Source organism: Cydia strobilella, chromosome 26 (assembly GCF_947568885.1).
Source record: "Cydia strobilella chromosome 26, ilCydStro3.1, whole genome shotgun sequence".
NCBI classification, from domain to species: domain Eukaryota; kingdom Metazoa; phylum Arthropoda; class Insecta; order Lepidoptera; family Tortricidae; genus Cydia; species Cydia strobilella.
This window is the reverse complement of record NC_086066.1, coordinates 6,331,886-6,337,885: the sequence shown is the minus strand read 5'-3', so window position 1 is coordinate 6,337,885 and position 6,000 is coordinate 6,331,886. Positions and strand designations below refer to the sequence as shown.

The 6,000-nt window shown below is 34.7% G+C and overlaps 1 protein-coding gene across 1 annotated transcript in view; it reads left to right on the top strand.

Moving 5' to 3' along the window:
• The first annotated feature begins 5,233 nt into the window (after positions 1–5,233).
• LOC134753261 (uncharacterized) overlaps positions 5,234–6,000 on the top strand; it is a 35,486-nt gene continuing 34,719 nt past the window's right edge. Inside the window, exon 1 of the mRNA XM_063689092.1 lies at positions 5,234–5,377. The gene's annotated coding sequence lies outside the window, so the exon portion shown is untranslated. The remainder of the gene's footprint in view (positions 5,378–6,000) is intronic.

The window sequence follows — 6,000 nt, the reverse complement described above, 5'->3', positions numbered from 1 at the left end:
AATGGGGCTCCCATACAACAAACGTGATTTTTTGCTGTTTTTTCCGTAATGGTACGGAACCCTTCGTGCGCGAGTCCGACTCGCACTTGGCCGGTTTTTTTGGAATTTAATTACAAATATAGTATAGTGGCACTCCATATCTTTTGTCCCCTAATTTTCTGGCTTTACGCCCTCTCAATAATCTCATTACTTTCATGAAAAAGGTAGCGTGTTGTGTTTAATTTTTTTTTGCCTTTAAAAGATACCTGTGTTTAATTAGTTCATCCAATCCGAAACAGGCTCCAATACAAACCACTAACCAGTTCGGCTTGTTATTCCTGAGAAATTCACATGCATCCATACGAATCAATTGTATTAGGTCAGTTTCAAATGTTTCAATACACCGATCCTTATACGGTTGTTGACCTTAAAATAGTGGGAGTTGGGTTTAAAATAAGGCAACTTAAATTGAGTGTTGCCGCGTTTTGGAACTGAACTGCCATGGTGATAACTGGTACGCGAAAAAAAATATAAAAGTTTTGAAGGTTAGCTCTATAATACTCATAGGGATAAGTTCGCCTTTGTACATCTTATTATTTGTACCATGTAATTTTTAATGTGTATATTTGTACAATAAAGAGTTTACTACTACTACTAATACTATATAATACAGTCGAATACCCTATTTATGGATTACTATCGTAGCGACCCGCCGCGGCTTCGCACGGGTTAACAAATAATACACCTAAACCACAGATTATTATAAACCCACAGTAAGGCTTCATGTCATCATCATATCATATCATTGTCATATCATATATTTTCACACAAACAAATTGTTTGACAAGTAGGTACTTCCCCAGTAGCAATTATACGTCATTATGACGTCAGCGACGTCATTATGACGTAATAATACCGTCATTATGACGTCCCTGACGTCATTTTGCTACCTGGGTTAAAGATTTCATGAATAAAATAAATAAATTAAGCCTTGAATTGATCATGGAAATAAAAATTATATAATAGTACATTACGAGACAAGTGCGAAAAGTAGGAAATTCGCAACGAGTGGTGATAAATTAAACCACAACCGAAGGGTGTTTTAAATCGACACGATTGCAAATTACATATTCGCGTGTGTATCGTACAACGTTATATACATATGGCCCCTTAAATTTTAGACATATCTAGGCACGTAAAGTGCTAATTACCGCACTAGTGCGGTAAAGTAGCACCATACGTGCAGTAATCGTTATTTACGATACAAGTGCGGAAAAGAGGAAATTCGAAACGAGTGGCGATAAATGAAAACACGACCACAGGGAGTGTTTATCGACACGAGTTGCAAAATTACCTATTCGCACGTGTATCGTACAATGTTTTACAGTACATATGGACCTTTAAACATTCGACATATGCACGAAAAGTGCTATTTGACGCACTAGTGCGAGAAAGTATCACCATATGTACTTACTGTAAAGTAAATTGAAACCTGCTCAGAGATCGCACCTCTCGCGATAGCCATCACAGCCAAGCTATTTTTTATTTTAACTACCTATCTAAGCAACAAAGTTATGTTATCAACGAAACGACGCGACGCGAAAATCGGACCTAAAAGAAAAATTAACATGTTATTCCAGACATCTTAAAAGAATTATAAGCAGTGTTCAAAGATCCATACATGACAGTATCATTGAACGATCAAGGAATAAAACAAAAGCCACCTGGAAAATTATTAACCCATCTAAGGCTAGGTACCCTACTGAAAATATTAAGCAAATTATATCCAATGGAAAGGCAGTTACACATCCTAAAGATATTGCAGAGGAATTTAATAATTATTTCGTGGACCAAGTTCGTCTTGCTACTCCTCATAGTGGCACTAGCAACAAAAATAATTATAAGAAAACAATGACATACTATGCTAACTCCCTATTTATGAAGCCGACAAATTCTAATGACATAAAAATAATAATAAATTCTTTAAAAAATACAAATAGCACTGGACACGATGGTATACATACGAAAATAATAAAAAAAACATCTGACATTATCTCTCCTATACTCAGCCATATAGTAAATTTATGTATGCTCCATGCTCAGGTGAGTTTCCTAGCAAACTAAAGCTATCCATTGTGAGACCTCTTTATAAAAAGGAGGATAAAGATAACATGAAGAACTACAGGCCTATTGCGTTAATCTCTGTCTTTGCCAAAATCATAGAGAAAGTTATATACAACAGTCTTTACAATTACTTTGAAAAAAAAAACTTATTTGCAAACGAACAAAAAGGGTTTCGAAAGGGAAAATCAATAAATTTAGCAATTTTCGATTTAGTACAAAAAGTTATTAATAACATGGACAAAAAAATCCCTACATGCGCTTTATATATGGACATGTCAAAAGCGTTTGACTTTGTTGACCATAATATTCTCTTAGACAAACTACATGCTTATGGAATTCGCGGTAATGTTTTCAGTCTAATCCGTTCTTACCTGAGAGATAGGAAACAAATTACACAAATCAAAAGAATATCTCCCAGTACGAAAAAAGAGGAAACCTACTCATCTAACTTTAGGAGTATTTGTTATGGGGTACCCCAGGGAAGTGTGTTGGGCCCACTATTGTTTTTAATTTACATTAACGATATGCCTAAAGCTACGGTACACCCGATGGTTCTCTTTGCAGATGATAGCACCATTATTTTTTCTGGACAAAATATAGAATCATATGAAACTGACATAAATAATACCTTAGAAACTATTATAGAATGGCTTGATAACAATAATCTTAGAATAAACCTGGACAAAACAAATATTATGACATTTAAGCAAAGAACCAAATCTACTAGTTTAAACATAGTTTATAAGGGACATAAAGTGAATGAAACGGACATAACGAAATTTCTAGGATTAAGTATAGATAATAAGTTGACATGGAAAACACAAACTGACAATATATGTAATAAATTAAGTAAATATTCATACGCGTTGTACAATTTGAAAAAAATCGCAAACGAATCGACACTTTTAACCGCCTATCATGCTTATGTCACATCTAATTTAAGATATGGTATCCTTTTTTGGGGAAACTCCACCATAAAGAATTTGTATTTAAGGCTCAGAAGAAATGCATACGAACAATTTGCGGTGTCCAAGAAAGTGAGCCATGTAAACGATTTTTCAAGAGTCTCAAAATTCTTACATTGCCATGTTTGTATATATACGAAATGGCCAATTTTGTAAATACAAACCACAGCCTATTTAGTAAGTTTAAAAGCGTTCGCCTTCAAAACAAACTAAAGTCTATGCAAAAAGTACCAAATAAAACGGCACTTCTACAAAAAAGTATACTTGGAATGGCTCACAAAATATATAACAAGTTACCGGCGAATATAATTGCATGTAAAAACAAGAATAATGTTTTTAAAAAAAACCTAAAAGCTTTTCTTACCGAGAAAGCATATTACTCTATTATAGAATTTTTGACTGAATTACCTAATTAAGATTTACTGCATGACATAACCCTGTTTTGACTATTATTGTTTTCTGTGATATTATGATTAGCGTGTATTTTTATTGAATTTGTATGCCAATAGGCACGACATAGTGATACTGAAATATGTATTTAACATCTTGTAACTTACCTATGTTGAACAAATAAATCTTTGAATCTTTGAATCTTTGAATCAATGGTAAAACCACGCATAATATTACAAACATAGTAACCAAATTAAAAAAACTACAGGAATGTACTCACGGCCGAATAACGGGAATGTTTTCTACTTTGCCGCGTAATATTTGTAAGCACGTTGTATCTTTATTGTTTATACTGTCTCTGTCTGGTAAAGGTGCTAATTGATATTGCTTTCTCGCTCTAAGCTATTTGGTATAAAAAAAAACTAGGCTCAGAGCTGTTTTACATGACCTGTAGCTACCCGTAGTGCGTCCTTTACGTAAATAAGTAGGTAATGGTAGACGGTTTAGCCACTGTATAGCTGCTAAAATCCGTAAATCGTCCAAAGAAAAGGTGGTCAAGTGGCCAAGATACCCAAAATAGTTGACGTTGACGTCATTCGCTAAAAATATGAGGTTGACATTTAAATTCAGTGTTGCTAGCTGATGAAGTAATACTGTAATTGAGGGTTTTATTATTACGAATTGGATTTATAGTTTGTCAAAGGACTGTCTCAGTCAAACATAGACAGAGCTAATCATACTGTCTTTGTCTTACACTAGTACTAGTACCCAAAAGAAAAGGATGAGTATAGTTTTTTTGACCAACTATATCATTACTATTCCATTTGGCTATGCCTTAAATGGAATAAAAGAGAAAGATGCCCGCAAATTGCGAACCTCGGTATTGGCGGTAGACCCTCAGAGAACTGGGCGAGATTTTTTAAGACTAAATTTTTTGGATATTTGCTCTTTCACTCGCTTAACCTCACCAGGTACATTCGGAATATGAAAAGTTTAAAAAATCTCTTATGCTATAAATGAGCACTTATGAGAACACCATCTCAAAACTGTATACGATCGATATAAGTACAAATCAAAGTTCACTTTAAAATATTATTATATTTTTTATTGAACTTGTTTATCATTTGGGGAGATCGTCACCTCTTTTAAATACATATATATTACAAATAAATTATTGAAAAAATATATTTCTGTAACAAATATTGTTCAGTGGCTAGTAGTGTAGTTATTGCTATTGGGATTTGACTATGGCAAACGAAAGTGACGCAACCACACTCAGTGGCGTAGCTAGGGTGGGGGGGGGGGGGGGGGGGGGCAAAATGGGAAACTTTTGTCAGTCGTCAGGGGGCGCAAATTTGGTGACTGCCCCGGGCGCCATATCCTCTAGCTACGCCCCTGCCACACTACGTAAACTCAAACCATGAAAACAATGCCGTTTATAAAAAATAATGCAAATATAGTCTGTCAAAGGACTGTCTCATTTCAAACATAGAGAGAGAGAATCATACTATCTTTGTCTTACACTAGTACTAGAACCCAAAAGAAAAGAATGAGTTTGTTTTTTTTTGGTTCTTATTTACTGACAGTTTGGTTTGACCAACTATATGAGTTCATATTTTTGGAATATTAATCAGTTTTTTATACGTTTACAGTAAACGTCAAATTAAAAATGGGGAGTAACTTTGAATTTGACTGGCAACACTAATGACGCAAATATTTTGACATTTTTGACAGATCCACTTCGGCTGCCGCTGCGTTGCGTGTTGCGTGGTCCGGCTTACTCGTGCGCAACATATTGCAAATAACAAATTAATTCCAGGAAAACCCGCGATTAACGGTTGTGATTTGTGAAAAAACTGGATTAAATACATTGGAGTGCAGTGAGTGTTGTTTTTGGACGGACATTTGTCTATACGCAGGTAAGTGCTAAAAAAAACAAGTAATTCTCTGTGGTGTTTTCGAAAGTTGAATTTGCAAATTTCATTCGCTGTCCGCGCGTCACACGTTTCCTAGTTTCCTACCTAGTTCTCAAGTCTCAAAACAGTACTTTTATGAGTTTGATGCGATCAGTATCTTGCATTTTGCGGGTTACTTTGTCTTGCCTAAATAAATATTTGTTAGGTAATAATTGTTATTATAATTGTAAGTGCCTACATTCAGGTTGTGGTTTAGGTTAATTAAGGATAACTTGTATATTTGTCATTGAAGTGACTAAATAAATTACTTAACTCTTTCATGATAGGCTTGTATTTTCTGTTCTGCGGTTTTCTCTTATAGTATATACTGGTTGGCTACTTTATATCAAAACCTATTTAGGTGCATTCCACGAGAATGTCCCTTACGAAACGCCGTTCTTCTAATAGTTCTGAAAAGGCTGAGAAAATGATATTGGGTCTGGTAATATTTCATGACTGCTAACAAATTGGCAGTATATTCTCGAGCTTAACGGATTTGATTGAATTAGCTGCCATAATAAAAAAAAAATAGCCTTTATTTGCTGAACAAGGAATAGTTGCACATTATCTCTCTATTATCTCCCATC